Source organism: Colossoma macropomum, unplaced genomic scaffold (genome assembly GCF_904425465.1).
Source record: "Colossoma macropomum unplaced genomic scaffold, Colossoma_macropomum, whole genome shotgun sequence".
Taxonomy (NCBI): Eukaryota; Metazoa; Chordata; class Actinopteri; order Characiformes; family Serrasalmidae; genus Colossoma; species Colossoma macropomum.
The window spans coordinates 2621619-2637781 of record NW_023494807.1 but is presented as its reverse complement, the minus strand read 5'-3'; the positions used below and the strand labels follow the sequence as shown (position 1 = coordinate 2637781).

General features: G+C 37.7%; 1 protein-coding gene across 1 annotated transcript in view; it reads left to right on the top strand.

Moving 5' to 3' along the window:
- Window positions 1-16163, top strand: part of cdh18a (cadherin 18, type 2a) — a 111333-nt gene that overhangs the window by 8461 nt on the left and 86709 nt on the right. The gene's annotated exons all lie outside the window — the stretch shown is intronic.

Below are 16163 nucleotides of genomic sequence, written 5' to 3'. Positions count from 1 at the left end.
GTTCTATCGGGTCGAAGTCAGGACTCTGTGCAGGCCAGTCAAGTTCTTCCACACCAAACTCGCTCATCCATGTCTTTATGGACCTTGTTTTGTGCACTGGTGCGCAGTCATGTTGGAACAGGAAGGGGCCGTCGCCGAACTGTTCCCACAAAGCTGGGAGTATGAAATTTGAAAAAAAATCTCCTGGTCTGAAGCATTAGGAGTTCCTTTCACTGGAACTAAGGGGCCGAGCCCAACTCCTGAAAAACAGCCCCACACCATAATCCGCCCCCACCAAACTTTACACTTGGCACAATGTAGTCAGATAAGTACCCGTCCATCTGATTGCCAGATGGAGAAGCGTGATTGGTCACTCCAGAGAACACGTCTCCACTGCTCTAGAGTCCAGTGGCGGCGCTTTACACCACTGCATTCGACGCTTTGCATTGCTCTTGGTGACGTAAGGCTTGGATGCAGCTGCTCGGCCATGGAAACCCATTCCATGAAGCTCTCTGTGCTGTTCTTGAGCTGATCTGAAGGCCACATGAAGTTTGGAGGTCTGTAGCGATTGGCTCTGCAGAAAGTTGGTGACCTCTGCACATTATGCGCCTCAGCATCCGCTAAACCCGCTCTGTCATTTTACGTGGCCGACCACTTCGTGGCTGAGTTGTTGTCGTTCCCAATCGCTTCCACTTTGTTATAATACCACAGACAGTTGACTGTGGAATATTTAGTAGCGAGGAAATTTCACGACTGGATTTGTTGCACAGGTGGCATCCGATCACTGTACCACACTGGAACTCACTGAGCTCCTGAGAGCGACCCATTCTTTCACTAATGTCTGTAGAAGCAGTCTGCAGGCCTGGGTGCTTGGTTTTATTCACCTGTGGCCATGGAGGTGATTGGAACACCTGAATTCAATGATTTGGATGGGTGAGTGAATACTTTTGGCAATATAGTGTATTTATACATGTATACATTTAGCCTGTCTTACTTAAAGTCTCACCAGCAATCCATTTTTTTTTTCTTTTTGTCTCCTTGAACTCCCCTCCAGAGTTGCTGCACCACATGAATGTTGGTCACAAGTAAATGGACCAGCATGTGAAATTGGAGCTTTCAGTATGCTCTCATGTTTCTTGTCATTTATGTAAAAGAAGCTCCATGTGTCTCTCATTGTTGGATGCATTGTCAGTTTCAAAGTAACTGAACTAAGTGTACAATCAAAACGGAGCTCACTTCAATATGTAAATGCATATTATTGATTAGTTTATCAGAAGTGTGAGGTTCTCCATATGTTCAAAAGCTTGAAAACACCTGCTCATCCAACGTTAATAGGAAGTTTGACCCTCGTTGCTGCAGTAAGTACTGTTCTGGGAAGGCTTTATCACCATGTATTACAACATTGCTGTGAAAACTTGATTGTATTCTGCCACAGGATCATTAGTGAGGTCAGGAACCAATGTTGGATGATCAGTTCTCAGCCCACAGGTATTGGACGAAGCTCTATCACTCCAGAGAATTCATTTCCACTGCTCCACAGCACAGTGGGGGACTTAACTCTCCTCTAGCTGACTTTTGGCATTAGGCTTGTTGATCTTAGACTCGTGTGGCTGTGTCTAGAGCATCCTTTGAGAAGCTGTGTCTGGATACATCTTCGTTGGATTATGTTCTTTATATGTTGATATAAATGAGAAGAGCAGACTAAAAGGTGGAAATAGAAACATCATTACCCCAATATTAAAGAGTTAATGGCAAAAATAGAGCAAGCCTTTTCCCATAGCACTCCTTAGCAAGTTCACCTAGCCTCTGTGAGAAAGATACAGCGTGTGATTTTCCCCCCAATTATACAAGCTTGTTCAATACTGTGAGCTGAATCACTGGAGACTAAGAGACTGAGTTCATTTCATAAAAATCTGACCGCTTTCCGAGTTCCCAGCATGCAGAGCACGGCCCTGCGCTAACGGGGCCTTGTTCCAGCCACTCGGGCGCCACTTAATTTTGCGCTGGGGTGCGACCTCTCTCGCTGGGCCGAGCGCCATTTGAATGAGCTGAATATTTCTCTCATGTGAGGTCCTCCTGAGGTGCCGTGACAGAAATGGGTTTAGTCTCTGTCTGGCTCTGTCGCCTTTTATTTCACACCTTCCTCTGCTTGCATGCGCACACACACACACACACACACACATAAGCAGACACATTTCGGTGGTCAAATACACACAGAAAGATACCCAGACAGGGTGTGTTCTACTAAAAACTCCTCTGGACTCAAACAGCATACGAAAGTGTAAAGTGTGTCACTTTGAAAAACAGATAAGAAATTGTCAAGGGATGCTTTTTCTTTCCATCTCTCTCTCTCTCTCTCTTTCTTTTTTTTTCTTTTTTTTTAGCCGCCAAAGTTGGACGCAGTCGTCAAAATAAAGTATGAAGTGCTCCAGAAAGAAAAAGCGAGTGCAATAAGAACCGGAATACCTGTCTGGACGTTTATCCAACAGTGTGTCTGAAATGAATTATTAACAGGAGTTTCCCAAAAGCATCAAAACAAAAAGATCACAAGAAAGTAAAGATAGCATCTCTATGAACTCTTTTCTATCATCGTTAAGATAGTTCTAACAGTAAGAAGCTTTTAAGAAACTGGGCCAGACTTTTAGCAATTACTGAAGGCCAAATTAATAATTCATCATAAATTTGAACATAACTTCTTTTTTTACCCCCCAAAAAAAGCCCAAATCATCCAAATCTTGGCCTGGTGCTTGCATTAATTCCACTGATTTTCCAAAATTTCTGCATAAATAAATTGCTGAGATGTAAACAAAGTCCTTCAGAGTGGTTTGAAGTAAATTGCTCTGTTCTAGTGAAACTTAATCAGACTTTTTCCCAGCAGGGGTGACAGGAACCAGGCGCCTGAAGAGTTTAATACCTCTTAAAGCTACACTGCTGTGCGAAAATGAAAGAGGCCACCCTTTCATTTATTTGATTTCCAGTCAAAATGTCCATTAAGTACAAATTATTAAATTTTCAGTATCGGGAAGTAGCAGAAAATGTTTGTAAAACAGAAGAAACCAAGTATAATATATATTTTTCCAATGTTTAATGTGTCCAGTCTTCGCCTTTATTACACCCTCAATTTTTTTGGGAGACTAAGGATGTTTTCACATTTAAATACTTCAGTGCCCAGGACACTGGGCTTGTTTGGGGGAGGGACTCATCATCATTTTTGTTTTTCGTTTTCACAAAAATTCCATACATCACTTTTTTAGCACTCAAGTTTGCATAATGGTACGGACTAGCTTCGTCCATTTGCTGCTTTTTATTATTTTCCTTGGATAAAAACACTCAAGCAGCGAAAAATAGTGCTTTTGATTCAAAACAACCCTTTCTCCACCATCATACAACTTGAAAAGGAAGTAACGCAATAAGTTGAAGCAGTCACATTATAAAATGAGCCACTCTTGCCAGTCAGGAGGATGAGAGATTGAAAACAGCTTTCACACTTGGCCAAATGTACCAATCTTGCGGGTTCCGGGAAAGATCTCTAGTGTGAAAATGCACGTTCTTTTCGTTTTTCAAAGAAAAAGATCTGCACGGCTCCTCTAAAGTTCAGTTTAGAAGTTGGTTGTGATGATCCTAATTACAAATTTAGACTCATCAGCCTATAAAACTCTACTCCACATTACAGACATAAAACATCGGTTTTGGTGTGAAAAAAAAAAAAAAATCTTTTTTGTCTGTTTTTCTCAGTAACAGCTCCTTGACTCCTTCTCACAGTGGAAGGATGAACAGAAACATCTGTGATCAGATCTGAATCATGAGTGGAGCTTGATTTCCTTTCAAAGTTTTAAGTGCTGTTTATCTGATGGTGATGGTTTGGAGTCCACCAGATCTTGCGTCCCATTTTCTCTACATTTTTTAAGAATAAAGGGTAGAAACTCCTGTTTTTATTTTTATTTATTTATTTATTTATTTATTTATTTATTTATTTTTATTTTTGCACTGTAAGAAATTTAGGAATATTTTGACTTAAAAAGTTAGAAACTTGGTTATCAAAACTGTTTGAGGTCAATTAATAGAATTAATGGAATGTTGGACAGTTGGAAACATCCTTGTCCATCTTTCTTCTTGTTTGTATCTGCCCCAGTCTAGTATTTCCTGTGCCATGTGCCTTTGTTTTTGTTTTGGATTTTAACTCCTCCCTTATCCTACCCAAGTCATCATTAACTCCCTGTGTTTGGTTAATTGCCATGCCTTCTTCTCTGGTCATTAGTGTGTGGGTGTGTATACCTCCTTGTTGCCTTTGTTCTTTGGTCAGCATTAATGATGTTTGTCTCCCGGCTTGTGTTCATGTGTTTCATACATGCGTTTATAGCTGGTTTGTTTATAGTTAGTATCTTGTATTTCAAGTATAGTTTATAGTTTTGTGTTTTAATGGATTCCTCTGCCCTCTGTGTTCCCATCTGCATTCATGTTCAACCTGACTCTAATAAAACTCGAACTTCTATTGTGTTTCCTCGACTGCCTTGCCAACCCTGATGTCACAAAAACTCTGTTTATTGTTCTGTTTACCTACTATTATAAGTTCAATGAATTCAGAATTGTAAGGCAACAAGATTACTTGCTTTTTTAAGTAGTTTTTTTTTTAGTTGTGTTTTTTAAAACACTGAATAGCAGTGGTGGACAAAGTACACAAATCATGTACTTGAGTTAAAGTAGAGATACCCAAGGTAAAATATTACTCCAGTAAAAGTAGAAGTCCTTCTTTTAGACCTCCACTTGAGTAAAAGTACTAAAGTATTGGCCTTCAAATGTACTTAAGTATCAAAAGTAAAAGTACTAAAAGATTAATTATGTCTCTAATGTCCTATTACCATTTTTGTAGCAAGACTCGCTTCATTAACTCATTTTAGGTGAAAATACTCCAGTGTCTCTCTTGGTAAACCAATCTTTTAATAGAATCTCATTAATTAGTGAAGCTGATGTCTATTAAAATTATCGTAAGCACAAAACACTGAAGGCAAACAATTTCCATCAGGTAGAACTGAGTGGCTCTGAAATAACCTTTTACAGACAAGCAAAGTTTCAGTTTAAGATTTATTTGCAACTTAGTTACAAGTTTAAGTTTAATAAAAACTTTAAACTCAGGTTCACAAATGAGTTTCCTTTACTAAACTGCATCTGTAGGTCTCTGTTCATAAACATAAACTAGCCAAAACAAATTTACTATAAAATGAAATAATGTTTGTATAAATTCAGAAAAAAGACACATCAGTCACAACTGCATATGTGTACATATTTCTATATTGTGGTCTGTTTACACAAAGTTAGGTTAGCTCATCATTTATGTTGAATAGACTCTCCCAAAATTTTACGCTGCTGCACTGATGTTGAACCGTGTGCTTGCACTGGGTCAGTATGTCCAACAGGTCAAACAAGCTCAAAACAAAGTGGTGTGCTTGCTTTGCGCTTCTTTCATTTTTACGTTATATTTTTATGCACACATAAGCCAAAGGAATGACAGATTTCTCTTAATGTAGTGGAGTAAAAAGTAAGATATTTGACTTTGAAATGTAGTGGAATGAAAGTAAGAAATCGCCCAAATAGAAATACTTCAGTAAAGATACACAAAAAACTACTTAAGTGCAGTAGCGAATTACATTAACTTTGTTACTGTCCACCACTGCTGAATAGATAGATAGATAGATAGATAGATAGATAGATAGATAGATAGATAGATAGATAGATAGATAGATAGATAGATAGATAGATAGTGTTACAGTAGCAAGACATATGATTGCACATAAACTTAGATAAAGTAGGCAGAGATTGTAAAAAAAGACAGAAATAAAGCAGAAGTTAAAGTATAAGAGAGTAGGAATCAAAGTATATTTTCAAATTTACATAGCATATCTAAACCGCTTATCCTTCTGGGTTACGGGGGAAGCTGAAGCCTATCCCAGCGATCATTGGGCGGAAGGCAGGAAACACTCTGGACAGGTCACCAGACCATCACAGGGCAGACAGACAGACATATACAATCACACCCACACTCACATTAGGGGCTATTTAGCATCTCCAGTTCGCCTGACTGCATGTCTTTGGACTGAGGGAGGAAACCCATGCAGACACTGGTAGAACATGCAAACTCCACACAGAAAGGACCCTGGTCGCCCAGTCGGGGAATCAAACCCAGACCTGTTTTGCTGTGAGCGCTACCTGCTACACCACACTGTGCTGCCCCACATATATAATTAAAGATAATAACAGGTTTGTTGTATTTACATGTGAGTAGGTATTCCACTAAGCTGTATGATGTTGTTTACAACACAATGAGTATAAACATAACACTGAGTAATAGCAGTATTTACAGCGTAAAGTGCGCAGTGAGAGTGTCATTATGGTAGTGGTTATGATATATTGCACAGTGTGTGTAACAGGAGAGGTGATACAGTGATGTGATTCAGCTCAGTTCAGACAGCAGGAGGTCAGTACCATCTTCTGCAGCGAGGAGACTCATTGTAGAGCCTCATAGCAGCGGGTAAGAAAGATCTTACACAGTGTTCTTTGACACCGCGCAGCTGTAACAGTCTGCCACTGAATGTGCTTCTCTGTTTTTCCAGTGCAGCATGAAGCACCAAACTAAAGAGTGAACAAATGTAATACTTATAGATTTATACATGGAAGTCTGTGTAATTTTCAATGAAATATTGGTAACACTTTCTATGAATGTCACCTTTGTAAGCATCTATAAACACATTCATAACATGTTATAATGCATTCATAAGACATTATAAACATAGCTATAAATATTTATAAAAATACATTATATATTATAGCCATGTTTATTATGCATTATGAATTGTTAACATAATATATTATAATTACTGATCATAACAAATTGCAAGAGCTCATAAGTCCACTCTAAGTAAAGTGAAGCGTACTGTACTAAAGCCTCCTCCAGTGTTAAGAGTGAGGCTTCAAGTTGAAGTATTTACTGAAGGATTTACTGAAACACTAAAACATTCACAGTAAAGCACATTACAGGCTTCAAATGGCAGAGTTTAAACTAGTGCTGCCATCAGTGTTTTACCCAATGTGGGAAAGGTAATGTACACCACCGTTAGCTTGGTATTTGTCTTTACTTTATGCTCTCCAAGCTGGGACTGACTTCTGTGGCACTGACATTATAACATGTTATTAACACTATTTATAATGCATTATATTAACAATTCATCATGTATAATAAACATGGCTATAAAATGTAATTCAGTGTAATTCTTTTTTATAAATATTTATAACCATGTTTATAATGCCTTATGAATACATTATAACATGTTATGAATGTCTTTATAGATGCTTACAAAGGTGACATTCATAGAAAGTGTTACCGAAATATTTTTCCTGCATTTTTATGATGCTAAAGAGTGAATTACTTATACTTAATAAGTTTTGGCTGCAATTTAAATAAACAAGAGAGTCATTCTTTCCTTTTCAGACAGTACTATATCTCATAGGGGTTGCATGGCTTTTGATTTTTTTAAAGCAGACAGTTATGTGATGAAAGTCAATGCAGCGTCAACTAATTGGTGATAATGTCATGAACAAAACCGCAGGAGAGGAGATGGCTTTGCAACAAGTGACTTTAAAAGTCTAATGTAAAAAATGCTTGACAAAGCCAAACTCTACAGGCCAGTAGAGCATGACTCACCCTTTCCAAAGAGCCCTGGATTGGATTGCTAGCCTGCAGGGAACCGAAGATATGGACACTGGAATTCTGCAAATGTACATCTGACTTAGGCCACCATAGGTGGTCCAAGAGGTCCAGAGAGCCAGAGAAATTTGAAGCACAGTAACTTGCCAGAAATAAAAGTAGCCCACTTCAAACTTTCAGGATTATAGGACGTTATGCCCCCCCTCTAACCACACATGACCTTTTATTGAGGTTTTTGGGAAACCAGACATAATAAATTTCAGTATCTGATATAATGATTAAAGCACTGTAGATTGCCAGAGAAACACAGTAGAGCATGACATGCCCTTTCCAACGAGCCATGGATCAGGAAACAGGTGATATGGGTCCCAAAATCACCAGGCTCATCACCTGTTGTCTTCTCTGAGGCGTCCACAAACATTATTAAACAAACTGGCTATGAATGTGCTATCCGATGCTTGACAAACTGTTTTCCGATAGTTTTGAGATGTATTTTTTTTAAATACTTTCACGGAGGAGAGGTATATACAGGGTGTTGTAAGGCAAAATAGTCCCAAAGGGGACTATAACTCATTAGGCACTTTACATATAAAAACTCATGTAGGTTCTCTGTTCATTTCGGATAGTAAATAATACGGCTACATCCGGTTATGTTGCAACTACCGGTTCCCATCGTCACCACCAATCCAAGCTGGTCAGTTTCCCAATGCACCAATTCACATCTATCAACACTGAATGTCTTTGTTCACCTCTAAACGATTGAAAAATGTAGAAATTTATGGGGAAAAATGGTGGAATTGATTTTCAAGGATTGTTAAATCTACTTCCTTACAAGGTAGCATACCTCATTAAAATAGTCAGAAACTACATGGAACATCAGATATAGTGTCAGATGTGCATTTGTGGAATTAAAATGAGTCAAATATTCCATGTCAGACAGAAGAAGAGAAAAAGCTCCACAAACTGCCCATGGTAAGAGGATTTGCACAGTGCTAAAACCTCAAAAGAAAACACATTTACCATGTGATCTGCTGCTCTTATCATGGAGACGTCTGCGCTATCCATTTGTTACTCAGACTCTTCCATGGAATTGTAGGTTAAGTGCCTAGCTCAAGGGCAAAGGAACACTAACACTCCTGAGGGACTCTATTTGTCAGGCCTTTGATTTCTATTCCATCATCCAAACCGCCAGAGCATACTGCCTGCACTCCTTCCAGCACTGGTTTAGCTGCGTTTTCAAACCGCTCTGGTGTAAAACTTAAAAAGAAAATGAGGACTGTGTTTTTGGTTCCACTTTGCTCCGCACACATGCTTTCCCCTGCACACTGTGTTAGCACTGCTGTTAACAAACAAACCCTGTTTGCATCCCTTTGGCACACACACACACACACACACACACACACACGGCTCAGGCTTTGAATTCTGTGCTATGGAGCTCCTAGCAATATGATCTTTTTTTCTCCTCCCCTGTTTAATCTCCTTGGTAACGGACTAGCGGCACATGCTAGTGAATAACAGCTAGAGCGAGCGTGGAGAGAGAGTTATGACTATGTCAGTCACTAATGACTTCAAACTGAATGAAGCCCAAGTGCCAATAGGTTGTAATTGTTTTACATCCACAAATACACTCTTTCATCGCTAATGCTGAACAAGCTATCCGGAATATTAGCAAACATCCAATTTCAGTCTTATGAGGAATTGCAGAGCACAACTCAAAGGTATTTTCTCAAAATACCTACATTTAAACCAGTGAAGTGGCAAGAATTTTGGCTTAGTGGGGCTGGTTACAAGTTGGGGGGTCCAGTTGGAAGCATTATGTCCCAGAGACATTGCCAGGAACACTAACTATTACATTTTAAACTTCTGGTGTCATAGTTAACATGTTCCCTTTGCTGCTTTGACCATTCAAACCATCTGTAGCTCCAGTCAGAAGCCCAGATTCCTACATGCTGCTGCTGTGAATGTAGCGCCCATTCAAATACAGCTTTTAACCCCTTAAATGACCAAGACTCAAAGTTTCATTACACACTTCTAGAATTGTCTTGTTAGTGACATAATGTTATGTTCAGTAATTTATGTCTAATAAAATAAACATAATTAAGTATAAGGTCACTCAAAGTAAATGGATTTAAGTCTAAAGTTTAAGTTACAAGTTAAAAGTCTGAAATTTTCTGCTCTGACGTTAAACCAGGTCTGTATATGAACATTTTAACCTTCCCTGGCATTAAAATCTTCCATAGAGCTTATATGTAGTGATTTTAACCCCTCAAATAGCCAGGGCCCATCAGTCGGCCCTTATTATATGATTCTGTAACCTACAGGTCGCTCAAACAGTTTACATTAAAGTCCTTTTAGTTACTGAAATACTGAATAATAAGCCTTAATATGTAATACGCCTGGGATTTTACAAGGTTAAATGGCAAGTTCCATTGATGGCGCTCTTAATTAAAGATTATTTCCCTCTGCCATGGTGTGAATTTGTTTATCAGTGAAGTACATCTAGCCTGAAGTATCTTATACAAGCATGACATACTGCTGATGCCAGCAATATCACTTACATCTGTAACATTAGCACTGGAGGACACCCTCAGTCAGCCCTAACCCACAAACTAGCCAAAGCAACAACAAAGTCAAAAGCTGCAATTACCCTCAAAACAAGACAAGAGAAATAAATACATTATCACGAAGCTTATTCTGTCCACTTATATGGCTATGCTAAAATACACTGCTTTTAATATTGAGAAATCTTTAGAGCTTCTAAAACATATGTGATTAATCATGATTAACTACTAATGTGATTAATTGTGATACATTATTTTAATTGTTTGGCATCCTATTTTAAGCACAGCACATGATTGCTGAGTTGTTACTATAACAACTGACAGAATATTGGCTAATTAACATCAGGCGTGAAGAGTGAATGATTGAAGATGATGGTGATCACAGGAGAGCTATGTTGATCATTTTATTTGTTTAAGGTGAAAAAAGGCCCAAAGAACTCATTACTCATTATTTTGGGTTCCTCTTGTATTATAACAATTACATTTTGTAACACTTTCATTTGCATCAGCTGACTTTTGTGTCAGCATTCAGAAATCTCAGAGGGGCCTGGCTTCCAAGTGAGAGGGAGAAGTCCCCTGAGCCCACTTAGCTATGCCCCTGACTTAGCATAGTTGTTTCCAGCCTGCCTTCTTGTGATTAGCTACAACAGAAGAGTCCAGCTCAATAGCATAGCACTAAACTAGAAACTCAATGTAATGTAGCAACTCTGGACAAACCCTATGCTACTTCTCATATGACTGAATAGCATTTTGCCAATATTCTGTAAAGACTTGTAAAGAAGCATACTTAAGTACATTACTACAGAATAAGAAAAGTGCATTTTTTCATGTACGGAATGAAAATTCACATATAATATACTTTTGATTATTTGAAGTGATTAATTTTAAATTATACTTTAGTATGCTGTGAGTAAATAAACTTAAATAAATGTAAACCTCGTATCTCCATTTTTCAGTTTTTGACATAATTTGAAAATGCCTGTTGGTTTTTAACATTGTGTGTAAATTTCATGCAGAATGGACCAAAAGAAACGGCCCAAAATTACTTGGGAAAAAGTCTGGTTCCATTGACTTACATTAAAAGTAAAGTATGTTTTTCTTACTTCTCCTGTAAAGTTATTATTTTGGAGATACGAGGTTTTCTTCCGACAACAGCGATATTTTAAACAATGACTTTTAAATTGAATTTTGGTTGCAATATAACTTCAACTAACTAGCAATAAAATATGGGTATCAGTTTGCCCAAGAGTGTACATTTAACAGGTTTCAACTATTGTAGAATTTGTGTCTCAATGTTTGCTTAATTTAACTTTACAACAGAAAAGCATGTGTAAACATATTTCAGTATTACTTAAATGTAACCTAAGTATATTAAGTTGTTTAGTAATTACTAATGATATATTTAAGTCCATATTTAATTATGTTTAATTATATATGTTTAATGGTGTTTATGTGTATTACTGTAAGTGTATTTAGTGACATAAAAATCTATTTTAAAATGCCTTAAGTGCATCTCAGCTGCAGTATAAATTAATAGGTATCACTGAAGTGTGTATGTAAGTAACACATCCAGTAGTATATCGCTGCTGTCGGAAGAAAACCTCCTATCTCCATTTTTGTCATTTTTCAGTTTTGACATAATCTGAAAATGCCTGTTGTCCTTTACATTGAGTGTAAATTTCATAAAGAACGGATCAAAATAAACGGCCCAAAATGACTTGGAAAGAAGTCTGATTCCATTGACATACATTAAAAGTAAAATATGTTTTTCCCTTCTCCTGTAAAGTTACCATTTTGGAGATACGAGGTTTTCTTCCGACAGCAGCGATATGTATAATATATTCCAAATGTAATAACAGTTATGTCAACAAATTGCATTCTTAAATCTACGTAACTGATATTTTAATGCATGCACAATGCACAACTAAATGCATGTGATATATATGTTATCATGGCTTAGTTACATCTTAGTTGCTCCTAAGTAATACATTTAGTATGTATTAAAGCATGTTTAAAGTGTAAACAATAAAAATACGTACTTTTCACATTAAATGCACTTTTGATAGATACACTTATATGCATTTTTTCTTTCATCGGGCATGGATCGATCTTTAACACTGATTATACAGTAAATATTGTTGCAATCCACTACAAAAACGTATGCAAGCTATCAGGTTTTGAGCCAAAAGCTAATGGCAGGGAACACCCACAATTCCATGCATTCAATGCTTCTTGAGAGTCTGTCTGCCCTTTAACCCCCCGATTTGACGAGAAAACATCAGCCTCGGAGGCCTCAAAGATAAAGCATAGACCAAACCTCTCACCTCCTTCACACTAAAGGCGAAATTACCAAACTCTGAAGCTCCCCGCATTGGCACTTTGTTCTAGCGAAGCGAAGGCTTCTTGCTGCAGTGTAAAATTGACCTTTCTATCAGCACGGCGGGTGTAATTTGTGGTCAGCGGCAGCGGCTGAGTTGTGATTTAATCAGTTGCCTCTTGTAGCGTGGGCAGTGTATCAACCCTTTGCACAAGGCAAACCTGGGTCCTTGCTACCGCACTCTCTCCACATTACCACTGCGTCTGTTGAGAGACGGACGAAAAAGAAGAGAAAACGGACCAATTATTTTTATTCATTCAGAGTGCTCTTAACGCAGACATTGTTATGAATATTGATACAGCCTTTGCAGAAGCTGTCAAAATGGGGTCAATCTAACAGTGAAGCGAGGAATATCTAATGAGGAGCTTGTTACGACAATATGGGGCAATGTTTCTTCAAAGTGTCACTTATACAGTACAACACACGCGTACGTACACCAACGAATGGACACTATTTAAAAACTAACTTAAAGAAACACATATCTATCCAGTGAAAATGCTCAGGCTTAGTCCAGTCTAACCCAGTCATAATAGTATGGTACTGGTTTAATTCAGCCCCATCTTACAGTGGTGTACTTGATTAAAATGTAGATAGAAATTTTAATTAGTTCTCACACATAATTGGTGTTCATACAGCATGAGCATATTACCTTTATATCATAAAACAATCATTTTTCTATATTACAAGCAGCTGACACTAATTGTTGTAGTGAGCCTGAAAACTGTCTAAACGCTAACTGCAGTGCATTATGCTAGTGTAGTGTGCAGTGTAATTCAAGATCAATTCTCTTAGTGAAGGAGCTATTACTCAGGGACACAGTTATTAAGGGCATCCACTATAGCCTTGTGTGGCTTTCAAATGGGTAATGAACACCTATTTAACTCTATGTCCTCCTCATAACATTAACCTTTTTGGTAACACTTTCTATGAATGTCACCTTTGTAAGCATCTAAACACATTCATAACATTTTATAATGCATTCATAAGACATTATAAACATGGCTATAAATATTTATAAAAATGCATTATATGTTATAGCCATGTTTATTATGCATTATGAATTGTTAATATAATACATTATAAGTACTGATCATCGTATTTGTCCGCTCTAAGTAAAGTGAAGCGTACTGTACTAAAGCCTCCTCCAGTGTTCAGAGTGAGGCTTCAAGTTGAAGTATTTACTGAAGGATTTACTGAAACACTAAAACATTCACAGTAAAGCACATTACAGGCTTCAAATGTCAGAGTTTAAACTAGAGCTGCCATCAGTGTTTTACCCAATGTGGGAAAGGTAATGTACACCACCGTTAGCTTGGTATTTGTCTTTACTTTGCAGTCTCCAAGCTGGGATTGACTTCTTTGGCACTGACAGTATAACATGTTATCAACACTACTTATAATGCATTATATTAACAATTCATAATATATAATAAACATGGCTATAAAGGGTAATTCATTTTTATAAATGTTTATAATCATGTTTATAATGCCGTATATTTATAATGCCGTATATGCCATATTGTTTCTACAGGTCTATTTGCTAATGCAGCCATATGTGGTTATATAACTTTCTGTTTTCATATGCTAATTCAGTCTTATATGATAATTAAGCTTTTGGTTACTGCAGCTCTGTGTATTTCTACCACCCTATATGCCGGTGCAGTTGTGTGTAGCAATATAGCTTTCTGTTACTCCATCGTTGCATGTTTCTACAGCTCTATATGCGAATGCAGCTCTATGTGGTGGTGCAGATTTCTGTTAGTGCATCTTTGTATGTTCCTACAGCTCTACATGCAACTCTATGTGTTAAAATAGCTTGCTGTTAATGAAGTCCCATATACTTCTACAGCTCTACATGCGAATGCAGTGCTATGTGGCGACATAGATTTCTGTTACTATGACTCTGTATGTTTCTGCAGCTCTATATGCTACTGCTGCTCTATGTGGTAAAATAGCTTTCTGTTTCTGCAGTTCTACATGCTTCTACAGTTATATATGTATACAATGGCTGTAGCTCTGTGTAGCATTTTAGCTTTCTGTTACTGCAGCTCTGTATATTTCTACAGCTCTCTATGCTGCTGCCACTCTGTGTGGTGATAAGGCTTTCTGTTATTGCATCTAGGTGTTTCTACAGCTCTATATGGTAAAATGCAGCTGTGTGTGGTGATAAAGCTTTCTGTTACTGCAGCTCTGTATGTTTCTACAGCTCCATATGCTAATGCAGCTCTATATAGTGAAATAGGTTTCTGTTCCTGCAGCTCCACATGTCTCTACAGCCCCACATGCTAATGCAACTTTATGAAGTGATAGAGATTTCTGTTCCTGCCGCTCTGTATTTTTCTACAGCTCCATATGCTAATGCAGTTCTATACAGTGATATAAATTTCTGTTACTGCAGCCCTGTATGTTTCTACAGCTCTATTTGCTAATGCAGCTCTATATAGTGATGAAGATTTCTATTCCTGCAGCTCCATATGTTTCTACAGGTCTTTATGCTAATGCAGCTAGGTGTGGTGATAAAGTTTGCTGTCTCTATGGCTCTGTATGTTTTTGCAGCTCTATATGCTACTGCTACCCTATGTGGTAAAATAGCTGTCTGTTACTGCAGTTCTGTATGCTTCTACAGCTCTATATTTATGCAGCTCAGTGTAGGAATTCAGCTTTTTGTTATTGCAGCTCTATATTTCTACAGCTCTCTATGGTAATGCAGCTCTGTGTGGTAATGTATCTTTCTGTTGTTGTGTCTTTACATTTCTTCAGATGTATGTGGCAAAATGCAGTTTGGGTGGTAATAAAGCTTTCTGTTACTGCAGCTCTGGATGTTTATACAGCTCCATATGCTAATGCAGCTTTATATAGTGGTATAGATTTCTATTCCTGCAGCTCTGTATGTTTCTACAGCTCTATATGCTAATACAGCTCTATGCAGTGATACTGTTTTCTGTCAAAGTAGTCATGTTTGTTTCTGCAGATCTATTTGCTAATTCCATCTTATTTGATAATATAGTATTTGATTATTACAGCTCTGTGTGTTTCTACAGCTCTATATGCTAATTCATCCTTATTTAGTAATATAGCTTTCTGTTTTTTGGCCTCTCTGTATGTTGCGCCAACTCCAGTGCCAGTGGAACCCTTTTTGGAGATATGGTTTTCTGTTACTGCAGCTTTGTATGTTTCTACTGCTTCTGAGCAGCTCGATGTGGTAATATTGTTTACTGTTTCTTCAGAACTCCAGCTGGTAGTGCAGTTTTTGCGATAATGCCACTCTGCGGGGTTAGGACATTTCACAAAATTCATGTTTTCTGGTCTATTGAAGTTATCTCTGATCTTTATGAAATTTGGTGAAATAATGTAACTCTGTGTCGCAAGGTCATTTTTTTTTTTCTGATGAACTCTATATACTTCATCTTCTCTCCTTTTTTGTCTTCTCCACTAGAAGAGAATCAGTATTCATTATTATCAAAGCTAGGGTGAAGTACTTTTCTTCAGGTCTTCTCTCAGATATACCAAAGTATATTTATATCAAGCTTATGTACCATGATACTGA